Source organism: Dasypus novemcinctus, chromosome 5 (genome assembly GCF_030445035.2).
Source record: "Dasypus novemcinctus isolate mDasNov1 chromosome 5, mDasNov1.1.hap2, whole genome shotgun sequence".
NCBI lineage: Eukaryota > Metazoa > Chordata > Mammalia > Cingulata > Dasypodidae > Dasypus > Dasypus novemcinctus.
This window is the reverse complement of record NC_080677.1, coordinates 2293375-2318373: the sequence shown is the minus strand read 5'-3', so window position 1 is coordinate 2318373 and position 24999 is coordinate 2293375. Positions and strand designations below refer to the sequence as shown.

General features: G+C 37.0%; 1 long non-coding RNA gene across 1 annotated transcript in view; it reads right to left on the bottom strand.

Moving 5' to 3' along the window:
* The window catches only part of LOC139438916 (uncharacterized), a 69213-nt gene extending 44550 nt beyond the window's left edge, over positions 1-24663 (bottom strand). The window contains exon 1 of the long non-coding RNA XR_011648745.1: positions 24588-24663. This is a non-coding gene — a long non-coding RNA (uncharacterized lncRNA). The remainder of the gene's footprint in view (positions 1-24587) is intronic.
* Between the last annotated feature and the right edge of the window lie 336 nt (positions 24664-24999).

The following is a 24999-nucleotide window of genomic DNA, read 5'->3' as shown; positions in this document are numbered from 1 at the left end:
CCGTCACAAATAATTCAGTCCCCCTACAACGTTACCAGTGGAAGGTACTCCTGCAAGGAACGAAAAACAGTCCAGCTATGTGCCAAATATTCGTTAGTGAAGCCACCCGTCCCCTTTCTTAGTTTTGTCAAATCGTTCATTATATGGACAACATCCTCATTGCTCACCCAGACCCAATTCACCTACAATTCTCCTTGAAATCTCTTCTACATAGCTGTATGCAACTAGGCCTCACCATGTCACCTGAAAAAGTACAAAACTACCCGCCTTACACCTTCTTAGGCTATACCACCACAAGTTCTATCAGTCCTGCCGTCCCCACTATTGTTTTGTCCCATAAATGTATTCTTTATGTGCTTCAGCGCCTCTGTGGTGATATCAATTGGTTGCGTCCTCATCTGAGTGTAACCATTCATGAGCTAAAACCTCTTTTTGACCTCCTGTAGGGTGACCCTGACCCCTCCAGCTGTCATTTGGTGGGCAGCACTGAATGAGCCTGCCTGAGTCTCATAAATGACAGAATTAAAAATCTTCACCTAGCCCACTTCCAACCAAAACTCCCTCTTTCCGCTCTAGTCATCAATTCCCCTGGGACGCCCACAGGTCTTCTATATCAGGATTCCCCTCTCTTTTGGGTACACTTATCTTTTAGTCATTTAGGTAAAATTACCTCTTATTGTGATGCCATATGTGTCCTTGGGAGAAAACTCAGAAAAAAAGCTGTTCTCTTGTATGGCATCGAACCCAACACCTTAGTTCTACCATTCACTCAAGCAAATACAACAGCTTTCCCAAACTGATTTGAACATGCAAACTCTCCTATCAGGATTCACAGGTCAACTTGATAACCATTTCCCAAAAGACAAACTCATCACTGCCATGATTCTTCTTCCATTTGTTCTCTCCTCTCACTCCTTTCCTACAACTTCCCCTATCCCTCACGCTGCTACAATCTTTACTGATGCTAACAAAACTCACTTTTCTATAGTAGTAAAATCCCTCGGTGCCTCAGATTCCATCCATGTCAAGCAACATACGGGCTCTGTTCAACAAGGAGAACTATGTGCTCTCCTCCAAGTTTTCCTACATCACCAATTCATCCCTTTCAATATCTTCACTGGCAGTGCATATGCGGCTAATACTATCGGTGCACTGCCACATGCAGTCCTTAAAAACAAAATGACCATTCAAGATAATACGTTGCTTTTTTTGAAATCCCTCCTTGAAAATCGCAAACATCCCTGGTTCATCCAACATATTCGTTCCCACACTGGACTCCCAGGACCTCTTGCCAGCAGCAATGCCTTAGCCGATTCCTCACTCGCAGTAAAATTATTTACCACATACCTAGACCAGGCAAGACTCCTTCATGCAAAGTTTCACATGTCCGCTCTTTCTCTCCATCATCTCTTCCCCTCCTTAACATAGCAGCAATGCAAACACCTCACTCATGCATGTAAACAATGTGGCCCTCTCCTTCCATTAGGCCCCCTTCAACCTCAGGGAATAAATCCTCGTGGCCTCCGTCCGAATGCCATTTGGCAAATGGATGTCACACACATACCTATTTTTGGAAAAACTAAATTTCTACACGTCATAGTAGACACCTTTGCCACTGCTCTCGCAGGAGGAACTTTAAGACATGTCATTATTGCTTGCCTTCAAGCCTTCAACCAAATGGGCATACCATGGACCATAAGACTGATAATGGACCTTGCTATGCTTCCAAATCCTTCCAAAATTTCTGTGCCTCATGGCGCATCACACACAAAACTGGTATCCCATACAATCCCCAGGGCCAAGCTATCATAGAACGCACCCACCTCATGCTTAAAAACCAAATAAAAAAAATGAAGGGGCAATATCCCCGAGATACCCCCAGGGGTGTTCTAAATAAGACTTTAATCACTATGAATTTTCTCACATTTGATAATGAACGCTGTACCCCAGCAGTCGGACACTGGGGAGGACTTAGAAATACTCCAATCCCCATGCCATTAGTTAGATGGAAAGACCCCCTTACAAATGCATGGCAAGGGCCCCATCCACTATTAACCCAGGGATGAGGGTATGCTTGTGTCTTTCCAAAGAACACACAACAGCCAACCTGGGTCCCCAGCTGGCTTGTTCGACCAGCCACCAGAGATGAAGTTGATACACAGCACCAAAATACCAAGGAGAAAGAATGATTCCGGACTCTTGCACCAATTACAGGCAACAGGACCATCGTTTTTTCATCAGGTGTATACTTCTCTTAATAATTGCTCACACCGCTTCAGGCACACTCCTTTGGATCACTCCATTCCTCTGGACCTTGAGTCCTGCCCTTCCAGCCATGGGACATCCAAATCAAGGCCGTGACCCCTGCTATGCTGTGAGGACAGTCTTTGGAAAATGGACACTCTGCGGAGAAAATGCCTTCTTAGATCTTCATCCATTCATAATGATGAATGCCATGCTCACTAATGGAACTTGGGTTTCTTCACACAGGAATGACTCAGACTAGGCACCCTCAATAAGACTGCAAACGCCACCCTCTCTGTGCGCGCCTTACCCTGTGTAACTCTTCCCATTCTTTTTATAGACTCAAGCAACCAATCCTTTGACTGTAACATCACCCATTGCATCCTTTCCAATTGCTGGAACCATACCAAACATCCCTACGTTATTATTGTTAGAATTCCCTCCTTAATATGAGTTCGCGTTAATGCTACTGAGTGGGCTGGCCCTTCTGAATTAATTATGCACTTATATTTTACGCAAAAAAAAGCAGTTGGTGCTTTTTCATTGCAGCTATTATAACTAGCCTAGCAGCCGCTGCCACTAGAATCACTTCTATAGTCCAATCCAATCCCAATGCTAACACAATAAACAACTTAGTAGAAAAAATGGCAACCCCCTTGCAAACGCAAAACCTGCTCAATAATCATATTCATGGTGGCCTATTTAATGTACAACAACAAATAAATTTACTAGAAGAAGAAGTACAAATGATAATGCAACTGACAAGACTGCCCTGTGACATTAATTATCCACACATTTGTGTTACTCCCATCAGTGCCACCGATGGCATGGCAAACTTGAATGCAGCCAGAGCAATGTTAAAACAAACCCTACTTGGACACTGGAACAACGACTTCTTAAATTTAACCACTCAGCTCACCCATCAAATTCTGACCCTTAACAGCACCCGAGTGACTACCATAGACACCACACTGATCACCAATATTCTAGCTAAACTTCAATCCCTTTTTACTCCCTCTAATCTCATAACATTTGTTATCAATGGATCTGTTCTTCTAATGTGTATACTCTGTATAAGATATGTACTGCGCAAAGTGTAAAACCTCCGCAAAGATGTTAAAACTTTAGTACTTGTCCAGCAGGCTATGGTCAGCGCTCTAGAAGCAGAAGAAGGCACTGCAGAAACTGTTTCTTAAGCTGTGAATATCTTTAGTCTCACAGTCCTGCAAAAAATGCAGTGATAAACACCATGCCAGAGAGCTTGGCTGGTAGCCAATGACAGGTAAGATCCTCAGAGGAGGACAACCTAAGACAGGCACAGTCACCTTGGCACAAAACAAAATTGGTGCTTCACCTTGCCTCTAATAAAAGAAAAAAGGGGGAATTGTGGGCAAGCCGCCGACACCTTGTTAGAAGTAGGAAAACCTCTCTAACTATAAGGCCTTTGGGGTTCCACCCAAAAGATGGCACCAAGGCATGCGGCGGACATGCCCGGGCATGTTCCTTGGAAATCTGCCTTCCTCCCAGCAACTACAGCGCATGAACCAATCAGCCTTGATAAATTAGCATAGCCAGTAAGCTGCTTGTATGTTGCCTCATGGTCTATAAAAGCTACTACACTTCCTCAATAAATCAGACCTGCACCACCAGCCTGCATCTCCAGAGCAGTTACTGTGTGTTGTCTTGATCTGTTCATCCTTACCTCTTCAGGAGCAGAGCCACTGGATGGCCCCACAACAAATGCATATATATATATGTATATGTATGTATCAACAGTATGTGTCAGTTTTCAATAATCTAAATTCATGTAAAAGCCATTAGCAGCAGCTAAGAATAGGCATGAAATGTGTTGAAACCTCAGGGTTGCTTTTTCCTAGAGAGTGTGTTAATGATCATTTCATGAGCAACAATTTTAATCAATCTGAATAGCTTGGTATTGAGGAAAGGATTTGGAAACAGAAAAAATATTTTAAGTATTATTTTGGGTTCTTTCACACATGAATTATAAGTGGAAAAACCTGTTGAACTTAACTGAGTCCAGAATAAAAAATATCAGTTTGATAACATTTAGCAGAATAAACAGACTTGGCCTCTTTCCTGCATCTTTCATTGTCAGCATCAATCATATATGCCCTATATTCCCTAATACTCACTAAAAGGTAATGGGAACTACAGAAGAATGCAATTACCCCATCTTTAAACTTGCATTTGAAAAATAGTAGTGAATAAGACAGAGGCCACCTTTCCACTGGTGGCAGGCAGCTCTTCAATCTTTGTAAGCTTCCTCAGTAACCACTGGCAAATAGAATTACAGAGCTTTTTCTCTCTCTCCAAGGTATTCTATATTTTTCCATACATTGGAAACAGAACATGGAGCCTCTTTGTGGGATGCATACCCAATTTTCAGACCATGTCAGCAAAAGTGGTCTTTTTAGCCCTAGTGAAAAGTAGGTCCTAATTCTCCACTGTCAGTAAGTTGCAGGATCCTGTGGTTTGAATGAGCTCTTCATGCTTTACAACTTGCTGGTCCATCGCAAGTGACTCCTAAAAGGCCATTTCCTTGAGATTTCGATAGAGATGGTATGAAGGAGTGGTTAAAAACATAGGGTTGGGGAACAGAATGCTTGGGTTTGAACCCTGTCTGCCACTCATTAGCTATGTATTACTCAGGCTCTTAGCCTGAGTAAATTGTAAAGTAAAGGTAATAGTTTTTGCTTCATAGGTATGTTGAGCAGATAAATGGGTTAATCTATGTGTTCCCTATTATTATGATTTTACCTTATTTTACCTCATTCTATGAATTCAGGTAATAAGTAAATATACAAATGAAATTTTGAAAACCTAGATAAATAATAGGGTTTAGGAAGCCAAGGTACCTTCATGAAAATATACTGCCCTCTATAAAAATTTATACCTATTTGTGTTTTTCAGAATACTGTAAATGTTATGGTCCTATATATTGGTCTATAAAAAGCAGACATTGTATCCTTTAATGAAAATATCATGGGCACCAAAGTTTGATTGCTTGCTGTGTACAAATGAATACTTATTTATATTTTCAAAGAAACATGCTTCAATATAACTGTGTTTTTTAGGGAACAGGTTTATAGGACCAAAATTCATTGGGACTTATAATCATGACTAATATTATTAGCTGGATTCCACTGTTCAAAGTATCTGTTTAGAAGAATATGTAGAAAGATTTCTCAAAATTCATGATTCAAATGGCAGAGAAAGAGAACTATTTGAGACCCACATATAAATTGAAAACAATCTGCAATTTACTCTGATATACCTGAAGCATAATAATATTTATAAGGAATAACACATAATGCAAAATTTTACAGTGAAATTATTTTTCAATTCCTTTTTAGGGAGAATGAGAACTCTTAACTAGTGTAGAAAGTATCTCTTCTGATTTTATATTAATTCATCTTTGATTTTTGCACACTTGGTTAAGAAGCTGGGCTTACCTTCTTTGATTATGGGGAGTACTCAGTCTTGCATTCTGTAGTAACTAAAATATCAGACTTCAAATGAGAACTTTTAAGAAAATTTATTTATTTTCCCTAGGATTAATAGGATACTCCTATTATTTCAATTTATTATCCCTAACATACAACTTCCAATTCTGTTTCTTGACCTCTTGGATAAAGAGTCAATGACCTGGCTGTGTGTTTCAATCTACTAAGCTCTACATTTGATTGGTAAATGTCCCTCAGGATAGAAATTTTACATGGAAATTCATAAATTCTAATGGAACCTCAGCTCTAGCTACAATTATCTAATTATTCTCATGATTGTCTCACATATTGACTTGCTTGTATATCTGTATTAGCCAGTGCAAGCCAATTTATGGGAGGGGAAGTATAGGATTTTAACAATATGGCACACTGTATTCCTAAATACTGTGTGAAAAATTATAGGCTAGAGGGACATTCTCCATAAATGAAGAGGACAATTAATTGCTAAGCTCTGTGCTATCCCCTGTTTCAATATGTTTGATGGCATCAATGCTCAAGGAACTTGTTGGATTCACTCATTTATTGGCTTAATTTTCAATTAAACATTGCTCTGAATATAACCTAGTAAGCTGATACCAACTGATTCATTTGCAAATATGTAACTATCATGCTAAGAAAAGAGGCTTCAAATTTGATTTATGTACAATATTCAAGTTCCTAGGACCTTGGAATAGAGGATAGAAGAAATCTAACAGGAGGAGGGTATGTAGAGCTCTTGGAACCCAGAAGATAAAAAGATAAAAAGACTGTTCCTCTCTAGAAATGGTCTTTAAGAAAGTACAATGTGACATGAATGAATGTCACTTACTGCCTTAGTTAATATTAAATGAGTTAGAGTGGTTAGAATGGTCTCTGACATACCTTAAATGTGGTATAAGTGTCAGCTGTCACAGTAGTTGTTGTTATTATTATCTGTCACTTGGTCTCTTCTCTCAAAGATATCACGATTTCTCAGGATGCCCATGAGAGAATTTTCTCAATTTAGCAAGAGAGACAGGCTCTTTAGAGAGAACACCTATCCCTGCCAAGAGCTTCTCCTCTTCCTCATCTTTAAAGGCTTAATCCTTCTCCCTAAAACATTGCTTCTGACTGGTTAGAGAGTATTAAAACCTTCTAAGTATTCTAAGTATTATCCTCCACTTCCTCTCTTATCATGATACTGAGCTTAACTCATAGAGTCTGTATTAGTTCACTGTTCTACCTAACAAATTACCACAATCATAGCTGGTTAAAACAAAACACATTTATTATCTTATGGTTTGTGTGGATCAGGATCTGGCTTATCTGGGCCCTCAGCTTGGTATCTCACATTACTGCAGTGAAGGGGTCAGAGGCCTGGCTAGGGGTTGATATCTTTCCACAACAGAATTTAATTCTTTGTAGAATCTATGGAAGCTTACTTCTTCAAAGCAACCAATGGAAAGAGGGAGAAAGACTCTAATAAGATAGTTGTACAATCATATGAAGCCACATACATGTAATTTTGTATACACCATTAATTTTGCCTCAGTTCATTGCTTAGACTTAGTCATAGGTTCTGTCCACACTAAATAGGGACACCAGTACAAAAAGTGTGAATCTCAGCACACTCATGGCCAATGTCTTGGGGACACCCTAAATGTTTACCTAACGTAGAGCCTAATTTCCACAGAGCAGTAGTCACGTGAAACATGACTGTATTGTTACCCTCATGCTTCAGCTTCTAGAAGACTATCATCTCCAACTCTTGCCTCTCAGGCCCTTTCCCAATATATTGGCTTGACAATTCCTGCTTTAACAATTGCTATGTCCTCTGCCATGAAATCGCTTCCCTCAGTAAACATGGTTTTCTCTCTCACATCATTGAGAAATCCACTCTTTTTTTCAAATTTTCTGCTTCAGAGAGGATTCATGGACTACCCATATTTTTTTCAAATGTCAGCCTTGAGGTCACTTTCTGTCTGTCATATTTCAGAAACTCTCAAGTTTGAGGCAAATCTATAGAAAAGTCTGCAACTGAGCTCATTTTATATATCTTGGGGAGGGTTGATTAGGAAAATTAAATGAGAACATCTGCTAAAGTAACCAGCACAGGACCTATGTAACAGATACTGAACAAATGTGATTCCTTGTGATTTCCTCTAAGTGGCATGCCCCCAAAAAGGGTAAGAGTTGTTTGAATCTTGATTACATGATTACCAATCTACTGTATATTCTATCCTACTTAAGTTAGAGCCCATAAAGGAGTCCTACATTTTCTACATTTTGCCTTCTTTGAAGAACTAATGAGCACCCATTATTAAAAACTATTCTTCGCTTCTGGTTTCAGCTCCAACTTATAAAGAGTTTGGAAATTGTAAGTCCCAACATTACAATAAGAAAAAAGTAACAAACCACAATTCAACATCTTTACTTGGACCTGTAAGAGAACTGAGGTTGCAGGGAAAACCGTCACACAGAAACCTGGAGAGACGGGTGCATCCAGGGAGCAGAAATAACTGGAGCCATAAACTGGTAGGAACATTTACATGGTAACATTGACAAATTGCTGGAGTGGAAGAATCTTCTGGGGGCCATTGACTTAGTGTGGGACCCAGAATTCGCTAGGTTTTTCTTTCAGGTTCTCATTCTAAAAATCCAAGGAGGATCTACTTGTGGCTCTGGCCAGGGGTAGGAGAAAAGTAATGATTGTGAAAACACCCACAGCCTTCTCCATAAACAAGGCACACACTCCACAGGCAAGGACTTTAAATAGAGTTGTATGCCAGCTGAGGGAAGGAATTCCACCCACTCCAACCCCCTCCAGCCTTTTGATTTCACCTAAGGAGAGGGAAAATAGACTCACAAGGGTCAGGTCTTCAAGGAAATAGATTGGTAACTACAGACAGGAAAGGAGAAGAGACAAGGAGGAGGAAAGCTACACTACTAGAAAAATCCTTGTGAAGGTCACAATCTCAAGACAAAAGCCCACAAAAATAATGAAATTTGGCACAAGTGTTCCTGTTCTAAACAATCACTATAACAAGATGGGAGACAGCTGAATGAAATGAAAGATGCAGATGCTGAGGAAGAATAATTAGGGAAACTCCATGCAAAATCAAGGTCTCTGGAGGAGTTTGAAGATTGTGGTAGCTACAGCTACAAAAACCATTAAACACAACCCAGCTCCTTGGCAGATTAACATAAATTCTCACATCTTTAGAGAAATGGCCTATTTATTAAAGTTTCTATTATTCAATATAGTATGTCCAGCTTGCAAAAAATAGAAGGCATACCAAAAGGCAAAACAGTGTAGTCTGAGGAGGAAAAGCAATGATCAGAACCAGAATCATATATTACCAATTTGTTGCAATACCAAAAATTCAAAACAACAATGGAAAATATATTAAGAGCTCCACTGGAAACAGTAGATCACAAGATATACAAGAATTCTGGGATAATACCAAAAGTTGTAACATATGCATAATTATAACAAGATAAAGAGAATGACACTTCAGAAGTATTTGAAGTAATAGCTGCTGAGGGCATTCCAAAATTATAAATTAAAACAAAAGCCTCAAAACACTAAGAAGAAGAAGGACAAATACTAAAAATATCATCTGGACATATCATATTCAAGCTGCAGAAAACCAAAGACAAAGTGAAACTCTTGAAAAACCAAGATGGTGGGAGGAAATTTAAAATAAAGATAAAGGATAAGAATTGTAGCAGACTACACTTCAGAAGCAATGCGAAAAGGATGAGTGTAAAATGAAATATTTAGATGTTGAATGAAAACAAAGAAAAACCACCAACCCACAATTCTATATTCAGTGAAACTATCCAGCAAAAGTAGAGATAAAAACTTTCTCATTAAAACAAAAACTGAAGATATTCATCACCAACAGACCTGTTCCACAAGAATTGAAAAAGAAGTTCTTCAGGCAAAAGAGTATATATGGCATATATGGCATATTGATAAGTGAAATAATCAACAAGTAATTGAGACTACTCTGATATAGGGTATCATTGCTACACCTGAAGTTGTACAGTTAAAAATGTATATTGTATACACCAAAAGACTACTAGTTTGTTTTGTTTAAGATTTGTAACAGAAAAGATAAAAGGGCCTCAATATAATGGTATATTATAAAAAAGCCAAATTCAAAGAACAAATGGCAAAAAAGAGGGGAAAAAGAAATGAAATTCAAATGCAAAAATTAGAAAAAGTTTACTAATGAAATAAATATCACGTCAACAATAAGAATAATCACTTTATATGGGAATATCTAAATATAACAATTAAAATACAGAGATTATCAGTTCTTTTGGTTACAAAAACAAAGAAGTAATTATATATTGCCTGTAAGAAACTCACATTAAATAAATGAAAATATTCTAAAATAGACTGAGATATTGTGAGCACAATTCAGTGATGAAAATGAGAGCCACTGAGTGTACACTGTGAATAGACTATACAAAGAATGGGATTGTATAACATAGGGAATCCAGTGGATGATGGACTGTGGTTAACAGGACAAATATGAGATTGTTCTCTCATGAACTATAACAAATGTGTAATACTAATGCAAGGTATTAATAATTAGGGTGAAAAGGGAAAAATAAACCAAATGTAAGATACGGGCTATAGTTAGTAATAATATTTTAATGATGCTCTTTCAGAGTTGTAACAAAAGTTTCAAGCAATGCAAGGTTTTGGTGATGGTCTGAGGTATGGGAGCCCTATATGATGGTATGAATGTTTGCTTTGTAAGGTTAGATTTCTACTATACACTTATTGTTTAAGTACATTCATGTACAAATTATATACTTCAATAAAACTTTATTTACAAAGTAAAGGAATGGAGATGACAAGCCATGATAACAGTAATAAAAAGAAAGCTGGAATAGCTATATTACTTCAAGGAAGACCTGACTTCAGAACAATGAAGAATATCAGAGATAAAGAGGGAGATTATATTTTAAAATGGGGAGGGGTTCAATATTTGAAAAAGACAAAACAACATTAAACTTGTATGCACTGAAAAAAATAATATTAAAACACATTAGGCAAAAAGTAATAGAACTAAAAGGAAAACAGATAAACCCATCATTCAGACTGGAGATTTTCACACCCCTCTTTCAGTAATTAATAGATCAATGAGGCAGAAAATCCATTAGGATATAGACAATTTAAACCAGCACTATCAATCAATGTGATCAAATTGACATTTCCAGAACCCCATACCCAGCAATAGCAGAATACAAATTCTTTTCAAATTCATATGCAACGTGCTTCAAAACAGATCACATTCTGAGTCATAATGCACATCTTAAAATTTTTAAAGTATAGAAATCATACCAAATATGTTCTCACACCATAATGTGACCAAACTAGAAACTGATAGCCAGAAACTAGTTGGAAAATGTCCAAATATTTGGAAATATAACAGCACATTTCTACATAACCCAAAGTTTAAAAAAGGAGAATTATTTAAAGCAAAATAAAAGTGAAAACACAATTTATTAAATTTTGTGGGATGCAGCAACAGCAGTACTTAATGGGAAACTATTAACATTAAATGAATATAGTAGAAAAGAAGAAAGATAAAATCAATAACTAGCCTTCACCTTTGGTGACTGGAAAGAACAAATTAAATCTGAAACAATGAGAAGAAAGTAAATAATAAAAAGTAGAGTAGAAATAATTGAAATCAGGAAAACAAAAGAATAATAAATATGACGACCCTGGTTCTTAAAAAATGGTCAATTAAACTGATAATGTTCGAGCCAGTTTAATCAAGAAAGAGAGATTGAAGATGCAAGTTACCAATATCACAAATGAATATAGGTTATCACTACTAGTCACCCATATATTGAAAGGATAATAAAGGAATGCTCTGAACAAATCTGTTTCCACACATTTGGAAACCAAGATGAAATGTACCACTTCCATGAAGGACACTGAGAAATAAATAGCCTAAATAGCCCTATAACTACTAAATATATTGAGTAATCAATAATCCTCTAAAAAAGTAAACAGGGAAGTGGACTTGGTCCAATGGATAGGGCGTCCACCTACTACATGAGGGGTCCACAGTTCAAACCCCAGGCCTCCTTGGACCGTGTGGAGCTGGTCCATGTGCAGTGCTGATGTGCGCAAGGAGTGCCATGCCACACAGGGGTGCCCCCACGTAGGGGAGCCCCACACGCAAGGAGTGCGCCCCGTAAGGAGAGCTGCCCAGCGCAAAAGAAAGTGCAGCCTGCCCAGGAATGGTGCCACACACAGAGAGCTGACATAACATGACGCAACAGATTCCTGGTGCTGCTGATAAGGATAGAAGCGGTCACAGAAGAACACACAGCAAATGGCCACAGAGAGCAGACAATGGGGGGTTGGGATATTGGAGAGAAATAATAAATAAAAAATAAAATTTTAAAAAAATTTAAAAAGCAAATGCAAGGTCCAGATGTTTACACATGTAAATTCTACCAAATATGTACATATAAGAAATAATGCCAATTTTATACCATGTCTTCCAGAAAAGAGATAGAAGGAACATTATCTAACCCATTCTACAAAGCCAATATTACTTTAAAGAAAAAAGAAAAAAAAGAAAACTTAAGACCAATATCTCTCATGAAAATGGGTACAAAATTCTTCAATCACGACTATAAATCAGATGCAAAAAGCTATGTAACAAACTATACACCATAACTAAGTAGAATTTATTCCAGGTGTGTAAAGTTGCTTCAACATTCAAAAATCAATCAAGTCAATATACAATACTATATGATCATATGATCTTATGAAATAACACAGAAAAATTATTTGACAAAAATCCAATACGTATTTATACCAAAACTCTCAACAACTTGGAACAGAGGTTCACTTCCTTAACTTAATAGTTAGCATCTACAAAATAACCAACAGGTAACATCATTCTTTATAGAGAGATAGTATGTTTGCTTTTTCTAATATTAGGAACTTTGCTAGGATGTATTTATCACAACTTCTATCCAGCATAATACTAGAAGACCTAGAAAGGGGGATGACAAAAATATGAAGGAAGGAATCTGGAAAGGAGGGAGGAAATAAAACTTGGAAGAAAAGGCATACATCTGTCTTTATTTGCAGATAACATTATTGTCTATGTAAAAGTGCACACACACAGACACCCACTCAAAATATTTACAAAAACATTCTTGGAAATAATAAGCAAATATAACAAGTACCATTTACAATAGCAGCAAAAACATAATGCTTAGATATAAATCTAACAAAATATATACGGTATCTGGTTTTTTTTGAAAACTGCACAATATTGATAAAAGAAATCACAGGATATCTAAATAAATGGAAAGAGACTTGAAGGTCATGGATTGGAAAGCAATGCTGTTAAGTTATCAATTATTTCTTAACCAATATTTATTAAGTCAGTGCAACCCCAATAAAAATTCCAGGAAGTTACCTTGTGTACCTTGACTGATTGTAGTTTACACAGAAAGGGAAAAGTCTGAGAATAGCCAAAACAATATTAAAAAATAACAATGATGGAGAATGTCCACTACTCAACTTCAAGACTTAGTATAAAACTGCAAAAATCAAGAGCATGATATTTTGAAAAGTATAGACACAAAGGTCAATGGGACAGTAAAAAGAGTCCAAAAACAGACATTAGAGTAATAGTTAATGGATTTTTTGCAAAGGAGAAAGGCAAGTCAATGGAAAAAGGACTGCAATTTCAAAAAATGGTGCTGTAATTATTGAACAACCAAATGAGAAAAAAAAAATAGAACCTAGACCTCCCTCCAAAATTATCTCTGCATAGATCATAGACTTAAATGTAAAATGTAAAACTATAAAATATCCCAGAGAAAACACAGAACTTGAAGTTCAGTACTGAGCTGTAGATACGACACTAAAAGCATGACTTACTGAGAGAAAAAAATGAATAAATGGAATTTATTAAAATTTAAAACTTCTGCTCTGTGAAAGACACTATTAAGATACATATAAAGTGAGGTGAGCCATAGAATGGAAGAAAATATTTGCAAGGTAAACATCTGATAAAGATTTCTATACAATATATAGGAAGAACTCTTAAAATCAACAAAAAAAAAAAATCAAACAGCCCAGTTAAAAGAGTAGCAAACTGTGTGAGCTGGCAGCTGGGAGGGTGGGGTCTGCAGTGCCAGCTCCATGCAGCCAAGGGGCCAAGGGCTGCCTGGCTGGTGGATGCAGGCTAGGGTGTGCTCAGGGGTAATCCAGAAATGCCTGGTGGAAATTGACTTTTCATATCTTCCTCCTGAAATGACTTCTCTGTTTATAAACTGGAATAAATTTTGGTTAAAAAAAATATTGGCAAAATATCTGGACACCCCACCAAATGAGCAGATTGAAAATAATCATATAAAAGGTGCTAAGATGATTAGTTATTAGGGAATTGCAAATTAAAACAAAAATAAGGTATCACTACATAGCTATTAAAATGGATAAAATTTTTAAAAACCTAAGAGTAACAATTTCTGTGAAGAGCCATTAAAACATGAACCCTCATTCTCTGCTCATGGGAATGCAAAATGTTACAGTCATTTATGAATATAATTTTATGGTATCTTATGAGGACAAACCTATTTTATCATGTTATCTAGCAATCACGGTCTTATGTATTTACCCAACTGGTTAAAAAAATTATATCTACATATAAACCTACTTATGAAGGAATACCTTATTTAATCATAATTACCAAAAAGTGGAAGCAACCAAGAAGTTCTTAAATAGATGGGTGGATGAACTGTGATATAGTCATATAATGAAATACTATTAAGTGATTAAAAAAAAAATATTCAATCCATGACGAGAAGTAGAGGAATCTTAAATGTTGCTACTAAGTGAAAAACCCAGTCTTAAAAATCTACATACTGTTTAATTCCAGTTATATGACATTCTAGAAAAGGCAATCTTATGGAGATATAAAGAGATCACTGATTAACAGGGATTTGGGGAGAAGGGGGTAGTTAAATGAATGAAGCACAAAATATGTTTTTAGAAATGATGAGACCACTCTGCATAATATTATAATGATACTATGCATTTGAAAAAATCCTGTACAGAACAAAAAGCAGTTAATGAGTGAAAATTTCACAAATTCTGTGAGGTCAGGGTATCTCAGGATAAATGTTTACCTTGAAAAAGCACTGCAAGTTTAAAATAACTGAAATAACCTCACTGAATTGAGTGAAGACAGAAGGTTCATATCTAAGTAACTTTGAAAATTAGTAGAGTGTTTAAGACTAAAAGTAAAAGAAACTGCACATAGGTGCTGTGCTCTAGTTGATAATATTCTTTTCCACAGGTTACAGATGAACAATTCTGGAGGCACTACACATGCATACTGAAATTAAACAATCATATAAGTGGGTGGTAGATAATGATAGGCTGGTTTCTCACTGATGGGGGGGGTAAGTTATAGACAAAGAAGGGAAGAAAGATAACAGATTAGTGTTGGAGATATAAGAATGAAGTCATGTTTAACTTAATAGTAATACAGATATACATATACATATTAGATATATAGATATAATGATATATGTATATGCAGGGGTTAACATACACACATATATATTTCCTTGCTTTGTTAATTAAAAGAGTTTAGAACCAACATATACTCAATAGCATCCAGATCTTGCCTTCAAATACCATTCTCCAAAATATGGAACCAGGATCCTTGGAGAAGTGGCTGATTCTAGAACTGGAACAGAAATATATAAATTGAACCTGGTGTAGAAAGTGAGAAGTGATGATAAACTAAACAAAATAAGACAATGATGGGAATATGTCAAAGAGACAGCAGAGCCAACTGGAAGAGTTACCAATGGCCAAAGCAGGTACAATTTGAGCAACAAAATAAACAATGCAGGGTTGGATGATAACCTAAAATATGAAATAAATATCCATGATTCCATACTGATATAAACTACTGAATAAATAAATTGAGGAATAAACAAATATCCCATGCAAAAGAAATCTAAATTTGTGTAGATTCCCCCCCACCCCCAGGTGGTCAAAAATAACTCCCCAGTGCTTAAGTGTGAATTCCCCATAATGTCTTCCTTCCAAAGAGGAAACAGGAAAAAGAGTAAGTTTATGGTGGAGAAATCTGACAAACCCTATGTTACCCAGAAATGAAGATGAAAATAAAGAATTGTAAGTCATACTGGTAGTATTTACTCTCACTGGCATTTACACTTGTGTTTTTCCTCCCTTTCAACTATAAGCTCAGATTAATCAAGATAAAATCATCAGAGAAATTCCAATTCAGGAATATTCTACCAAATACCTGATCAATACTTCAATAACCTGTTAAAGTGAGCATAAACAGGCAAGACAAGAGGTGCCTAAGATGTGATGACTGAATTTAATGTTTTCCTAGACGGGATCCTGGAACAGAAAAGCAACATTAGGAAGAAACTCAAGAATTCTGAACTAAGTAAGGACTTGCTGAAAACAAATGTATTCATATCAGCTTGGTTGTGAAAATGTGCCATACTAACACAAGATGCTAATAATAATAGAAACTGGGTCTGAGATATATGGCAATTCTCTGTCCTATCTTTAAGACATTTTGTTGTAGTTTTAAACTATTATAAAATAAAAAGTAAAGCAAAGCCTGTTGTGCTTGAAATTTCAACTTTGCTTAGTGTTGCAGGGTGCCTAAGAATTACCTCCTGAAAGACTCCATGTTGCTCAAATGTGGCCACTCTCTAAGCCAAACTCAGCATATAAATGCATTACCTTCCCCCCAGCATGGGACATGACTCCCAGGGATGAGCCTCCCTGGTGCTGAGGGATTACTACCAAGTACCAACTGGCGATGCAACTAGAAAAAGATCTTGAATAAAAGGGGGAAATGGTAAAGACAAATTAGTTTATAGGACTAAGAGACCTCAAAGTGAGTTGTGAGGTCAGCAGAGAGGTCGCACTAATGTACCTCTCAGCAGGATCTCAGAGACAGCCAAAGTAGATACAACCCCAGGAAGTGGTGCTTGTGAGGGCTATGGAGACACCCAGGTCCTATAGTCATGACAGATGGCTCCAGAGTTCAGTGCCTTGCCAGTAAGCCCTACTTTGGAATTTGTGCTCCTGAGTGCAATGGAGTTGGACTCAGATGTGACTTCTCTACACAAACCTCTTCTTTTCCCTTTTATTGAACTTGTGGTTGGTGCTGGGGTTGATGTATGCCCAGAAGACTTGAATCTCTGGGCCTTCCATGTGCCAGCTGGGCCCCAAGCCTCAGCAATATTGCAGTACTTACTCTCCAGTTCACTGGACTTACCCAGGTCAGCTGACAGGGAGGTGAGGATGGACAACCACCATTCCAAGGAACCAAGAGAGTTGGTTCCTGTGAGCATGAAAGTCCCATCCACCAGCCATGTGGGATTGAAGTCCCCTCTCAATTAAGAGGTAGAGTGGGCATCGCCACCCCAGGGTCCTCAGGATGGAGGAATAAAATAGGGATTAGAGTGGACTTACTGCTATTCTCTTATAGAATTATTGTGACTCTACCAATTGAAGAAATTGTACCATTGATGTGGAGACAGTGGCTACAGGAGTTGCTGGAGGCAGGGAGAGGGAAAAAAGGGGTGATATGGGGGCATTTTCGGGACTTGGAGTTGTCCTGAGTGATATTGCAGGGACAGATGCTGGACATTATATATCCTGCCATAACCCACTGAATGGACTGGGGGAGGGTGTAAACTATAATGTAAACTATAATCCATGTAGTGTAGCAGTGCTCTAAAATGTATTCATCAATGCAATGAATGTACCACACTGATGAAAGAGGTTGTTGATGTGGGAGGAGAGGAGGGTGTGGGGAGTGGGGCATATGGGAAACTCTTGTATTTTTTAATGTAACATTTTGAATGATCTATTTATTTTTAAAAAATAAATAAAAATATATTTTAAAAAAGAAATGGCAATTGTGGTTATAACTATAATAAAGTAAGGTCTAGCACTGTGGCAGAGAGAGCTAGTTACCCCATGGCTGTGGTCCCCTCTCCCTCCAGGCCTTGACTAAAGGCCTCCTTTATAATTTGGGTGACACCATGTGTTGAGCTTCTGTGTAATGAAACAGGAGCCAAAGTGTTTGCCTAATAATATAAGCATCTTCACCAGGAGAAACTATTTGAGGGGTCACTTTGCAAGTGGTAGTTAAGCCTAATCTAGAAATCAAAGAAATCAAACCTACTTGTACTTTAACATGAATTATGAGAAAATGAAATAAGTATCCAGGGATGTTTCAATTAGCAATACGGTTCTACCTTGATTATATTAAGTGATACAGCAGTGGCACATGCCCTGTCAGATCTAAGCAAACTCTTTTGAAATCTATTATCACTTCATAAACATGCAGGAACTACATAAACTATTTTCCATGCTTAAACTTAGTAGGTATGATAAATTTGTGAAGTGTTTTTAAAAGCTAATTTGCAAAATTTAGGGTAATGGTATTTAGCTAGAAACCCTGGCAAATTGCTAATGGGCAGAATTGTGAATTGCAGCCCTTATCATACTGAGTGGATGACCTTATCAATTAGGAGAAAAAAATACATATTATTTGGCAAAGACTCTATAGTTAAAATCTGTCACATATATACTATTAAATTAAATAAGATAGTTCTATTTCAAAGAAGTTTAGAGAACCCTGAATTTTTAAAATTAATAAAATACTACTAGCTTAGGACAGAATTATAGGATTATGTAAATCAGAGTCATAAAAAAATAAAAGGAATTGTAAGGAACATGCCAAGGGGTGTAAGCAGAATAATAAAAAAGTCATTAATATGATAAATAATTAAAATTAATTAGAGATTGAACTTTATAATAAATGGTGAAAGGTAAATTCATGATGCCTCTGAATCTGCTGAGATAGAAAATTCACATTTTTATATAGCCCAACATAAAAGAAGAAACTGGAAGAACTGTGGTCACCATGAAGCAACATAGATAATACAGACAAGTTTGGTGGAATGAATTACTACAAGTGCTTAAAATAATATCTAATTAATTTCCATAACTAGGTAAAATTCCACAATGAAGGCTGTATATTTTCTCAAAAATGTATTGCTCTACCAATTTCTTTCTACCTTCTTTCTTTCCACATTTTCTCAAATTATTTATGCATTATTTCAATATTACTTGACATTGCATAGCAACACATATCTAAGAGGGTTAAGGCCATAACTCCAAGTCCTCATGAGATTCCCTCTTTACTGCCTTGAAATTCATCAACCAGTGGAAGGAAAAAGTTGTCATAGTAGGTGACATTCTTTTCTTTCTTCCAGGAAAGACTCCTGGAAGCAGTGCATGCTAAGATTTTTAATTTTCCTGCCCTGCTTCCAGCAAAATGAAGTTTTTCAGATTTCCATTATCACAGATAATGCTTCTACTACTCTGAACATTTTTCTAAAATGTCCTCAAATTTTCTACCGATCCTTCTCCACCCTTACTTCAGAAGAATTTTTAATCATAGGAAAAACATACATTACAAAATAGATATGGCCTGTCTCTTGTTACCCAATCCTGATTTTACCTAAAGAGGTCCCCATCTTTTCTTATACAAGTAGAAGATTAATTACTCTCCTTTTCTAAGATGACTATCTTCAGTCAACATTTTGTACAAATCTTTTTTCCAAAATTATATTTTCTTTCCTGTTTCTGCAAGATCTCCTTCTTGTTCTTTTTGATAAAAAAGTATGTATGTTCAAATCTTTCAACCAAATATAAAGAAAAACAAATTTCATTCAGGGAAATAAGTTCAGAGAACAACTAGTCAAGAATAATTTGAAATATTATTTGACAGAAACTTTAAGATTTAAGATGGATTTAAAACAGACCTTCTGAGAGAGAGACATGATTGTGTCAGAGAACTAGTATAGCAAGAAAAGAAAGAGCATAAACAACCAACCAAACAAACAAACAAAAACAGGCAACCTCCTCAATGAAACCAATTCATAGAAAATCTTCACAGACCCCAAAATATGAGCATGTGGGGCCAAACTACCAGCCATCCAGGAGTGAGAAGAATTTTTAGCAATTTAGGCACTAGTTTGCTTGTTTGTTTGTTTGAATATATATAATATTTCACTGACAGTGACATGACCCAGGAAGGTAGATGTCTATTGTGGGATTTTCCAACTGGCACCTTCATAAATAACACATGGATTCTTCTCCTATCACAAGTGTCTCCAATATCATAGGCCCACCTAGGTTGTACCACCCAGGAATCAGGGCAACTTGAAATGCAGCCTGGGTTTTCTGAAGAGTGCTGTCCTGCAATGCAAGCGACCTTTTGGGACAGTGGTCCCAGGTAGAGTATATTGTGCTTTCACAACCCAAACAAGCCTATGAAGAATGTTGCTTTCTTCTCAGTGGAGGGAGTACAAAATGCAATAAAATGTTCTTCACTCTGAAGGGGATATCCTGAATATGACAGATTCCTGGCTCTCTAAAAATGTGCTAAGGTAATGCTCTCTTGAATATTCTTCACCTTCTGGAATCAAAATGTGATTTCTTCCAGTAAATGTCCTAATTCTTGAGACTAAACTGAATGCTACCTAACTGCCCCCTTTAGAAATCTACATTAATTCTAACCACATATTTTTTCTTAAAATAGAAAGCCTTTACTGTTCTTTCTTCCCTTCCAAACTGTATCAGGTAAAGCACAGAATCCCAAGTTTTTTTATTGCCTTCTCAGTACCTTAAAATACCTGACAGTTGGGGTACATTCAATAAAAATTTGTTGAGTATACTTGAGTAATGTGTTTCCTCTCAGTATGTGTGTTGATTCACTAATGCTATTGGAAGACTCAGCATTACATCCTAGAATTTGCACTTATGCCTGCTTTCCTATGTAAAATCAGATATAGGTGTAGGTTCAAAGACTTATACCACAGATCTCTAATCCCACCTTCTTAAAAGCTTTTTAAAAAGTTTAAAATAACAATGTTTCTGCAGTGCTGAAATTTAAGAAAAATCTCTTTCAGACACCCAGAGGGAAATTTCTGTAACTATAGTAGAGAGGAATGGTCTTAATCAGCCTTAACAGAATGACTTGCATTTTTAGCCACTGTGAAAAATCTGGGTAGTATGTGGAGGAAACTCTGATAAACCCTCTTAGTTAAAAGTTGGTGAGGACAACCAGCCAAATGGCAGCGGAATAAGAGCTCCTAGAGTCAACTCCTGCTACAGGGCAGTTAGCAAACATCCAGAGCTCTCTGGAGCTAGCTGAAGCACCTGTTGGGGGCTCCAGGAGATCAGAAGAGCATTCTGCAACATCTTTGAAGGAGAAGGAGGAGACAGCCCGTCTACAGAGAAGACTCATAAGTACAGGCTCCATGCCACAGAGGCCAGTGCCCATCCTCCATTGGAGGCACCAGCCAACTTGGAAGCTGTTCTGCAGCTGGAATCAAAAGCTTCACTTCCCCAAAATGGGGAAGGAAGAGATGGTTGGGCACCAATTTCAGCTGTTGATGAGGAAACTCAGTGGGCTACAGTATAATCCCGAAACAGCTAAAGCTTGAGCCTGTCCAAGTTAGAAAGAGGCCAGGAGCTGCCATCTTAACTCTGCGCCTGGCACATGGGGAAGTGGGGCAGACTGAGGATCCCAGTGCTGGTGGGGACCGGCTTCTTCCCATCCAGATCATATTGCAGGTCTAGCCTAGGCCCCAGTGCCACCTCCAGCAGATCTTATTAGAATGAAAGGTGCAATCAATGAAATTAAAAAAGCATTGGAATCATATAATAGCAGATTTGAGGAGGCAGAAGAAAGGATTGTTGAGCTTGAAGAAATGGCCTTTGAAAGTGAACATACAAAAGAAGAAATGAAGAAAACAATGGAAAAAATTGAACAAGGTCTCAGGGAACTAAATGACAGCAAATACATGAAAACATACATGTCATGGGTGTCCCAGAAAAAGAAGAGAAAGGAAAAGGGGCAGAAGGAATATTTAAAGAAATAATGGTAGAAAATTTCCCAACCCTATTGAAGGACATAGATATCCTTGTCCAAGAAGCACAACATACTCCCATCTGAAAAAATCCAAATAGACCAACTCCAAGACACATACTCATCAGAATGTCAAAGACCAAAGACAAAGAGAGAATTCTGAGAGCAGCAAGAGAAAAGCAATGCATAACATATAAGGAATATACAATAAGAGTAAGTGCTGATTTCTCACCAGAAAACATGGAGGCAAGAAGACAGTAGTCTGGTATATTTAAGATACTACAAGAGAAAAATTTCCAGCCAAGAATCTTATATCCAGCAAGACTGTCTTTCAAAAATGAGGGTGATATTAGAATATTTACAGATAAACAGAAACTGAGAGAATTTCTAAACAAGAGATCAGAATTTCAGGAAATACTGAAGGGTATGCTAGAACCTGAAAATAAAAGACAGGAGAGAGAGGCCTAGAAGAGAGTCTAGAAATGAAGATTATATCAATAAAAGTAACAAACTGTCAAGAGTGGTGAAAATATGACAAAACTCAAATAGTCAGGAATAAACTTAACCAATGATGTAAAGCACTTGAATTCAGAAAACTGCAACTCAATGTTAAAACAAATAAAAAAAACCCAAAACCTTAAATAACTGGAAGAACATTTCATGCTTATGGATTAGAAGACTAAATACCATTAAGATGTCAGTTCTACTCAAATTGCTATACAGATTTAATGCAACCCGATAAAAATAACACCAGCATTAAAGAAAAAACTGAAAACACAATCATTAAATTTATTTGGAAGGGTAAGGAGTCCTGAATAGCCAGAAACATCATAAAAAGGAAAAGTGAACCCTCATCTCCATACTTTAAATCATAATACCTACCTATAGGGGTAAAAACAGCCTGATAGTGGCCTAAAGACAGACACAATAGTCCAAAGGAACCAAATTTATGTTTCAGATACAGACCCTCACAGGTATGGTCAAGTGATTTTTGACTAGCCTGTCAAACTCACACAGCTCAGGCAGAACAATCCATTCAACAAATGGTACTGAAAAAATTGGACATCCATAGCTGAAAGAAGGAAAAAAGGACCCCTATCTCACACCATTTCCAAAAATTAACTCAAAATGGATAAAAAAACTAAAAATAAAAGCAAGAACCATAAAACTTCTAGGAGAAATGATTGGAAAATACCTTCAAGACTTGGTGGGAAGTGGCGGGTTATTAAAGGAGATAAGAGGATGACTGAGATGGACTACTGATGTTTAATGTATATAGAAGTTTTAATTAGCTTTATTGTAAAAGTGTGGAAATGTATAGAGTGGATGGTAACACACAGTGAAAAACAGCTAGTTTATAAATGGGGATGTGACTGAAAATGATAGCCTAGTTATGTAAATGCCAATAGATAGAATGCTTGAGAATAATCTAGGAACTGGATAGCACAGTAAACCAAGAGGTGTATGAGAATTGTGGTTTATGGTACAGATGCAAGAGTGCCCTTTGTGAGCTGGATCAAATGTTCATCGCTACTGCAGGGTGTTGGGAATATGGAGAAGCATGGGAAAAATACAGCTGGAGTGACCTATGGACTGTGGTTAGTAGTAATAATATAATATTCTTGCATCTACACAAAAGATGTACCGTGTTGATACTGATGCAATGCGGAGAATGTGAACCAAGTGTTCACTATGGACATGTAACAATCAGATGATATTTTATCTGTAGCAAATGACACACCACATTGTGGTGTGTTGATGGAGGGAAGTTGTTTGGGAATTCTGCACATGTGCATGATTGTTTCATAAGTTTACAACTTCTACCATAAAAAATATATTTAAAAAATAATAATAGGGTGGGTTGGGGGAAAAATACACCAAATATAAGATAAGGACTATGATTAGTAGTAAGATTTTGACAGTGTTCTTTCATAGTTTCTAACAAACGTTTCATGACAATGCAAGGTGTTGGAGGGTTGATGTATGGGACCCCTGTATGATGTTATGCATGTTTGCTTTGTAAGTTCACAACTTTTACTATACACGTAATTGTTTATGTATGTTCATATATAAATTATATAAAGATGATAACAATCAGATTCGTTAGGGGAAAACTACTTTGTTTAGCAGTAATATTTTTACAATGCTCTTTAATCATTAAAAAGTTTAAAAACAATGCAAGTTATTGGTGGTAGGGTGAGATGTTATGTATGTTTGATGCTATATATGTTTTGTTTGTAAGTTCACAACTATTATACACTTATTGTTTATGTATGTTTAAGTGATACATTTCAATAAATTTTTTTTAAAAAGAAAAAATAAAAGTTGGTGAGGTTAGAAGTAGAGCAAATGACAGCCAAAACAAGCCAACATAATGAGACTACTTTCACTCAGTAGACGAAGTAGAGACTGCTGTGAGCAGAAAACGAGCAGGCAGATTCTCCTGGATATAAAGAGCCAGATGGAAAGAGCATGGAGATTGCCTGTACCAGAAGTACACTTCTAGAACTTGGGAAAACAAGAATGAAGCTGGCAGGGATATGCTCTCTCTTGCAGCCAACATTCAAAGCACGATGGAAATTCCTGCGGACGAAAGTTCTTCTGAATTAGATAACACAGTGTTCATGGTTTACGATACCTTGTAACTCAAAAGACTGGAATTTCACTGGAAAATCGGAGGAACTTTTCCTTTTATTTAGATTTCTTGAAATAGACAAAATAGACAAAACTAAGGAAATTACTCTCTTACCCATCAGCACTGTACTATTTGGAGCCATATGACAGCTACAAAATTTGGAATAAAGAAACCCAGAATTTCGGCTGTATTTTCTCCTTAGCCTGCATTTACCTGATCACTTTCTGAATCCTGATGACTCCTCAGTCATCTCACATCTGTCTTACTCTACGACGCCGTCCATTGTCCCGCAAAGCGGTGCTTCCCCTTCCGCTTTGCTACCGGATGTGAAAGCCCTGGCGTCACACTAATCGTAGTCCGTCTTGCAATATGGTTATTTTTCTGGCTCTACCTGCGTGAGTTAGATCACAAACTCATTGAAAGCAAAGACAGTGATTTCTCCGTGCACCATATCTGTAGATGTCTAAGCAATGTTTTTTGTTTTTGTGTGTGTGTGCGTGTTTTTTAATTGGCTAGAATGATTAGAAGCAAATGTTACAGCAGGTCTTTCAAGGTGAAAAAGGGTGCTGATAGCAATATTTATCAGTAAATAAATTTGAAGGAATGTGAGCTCTGGCACACCCTA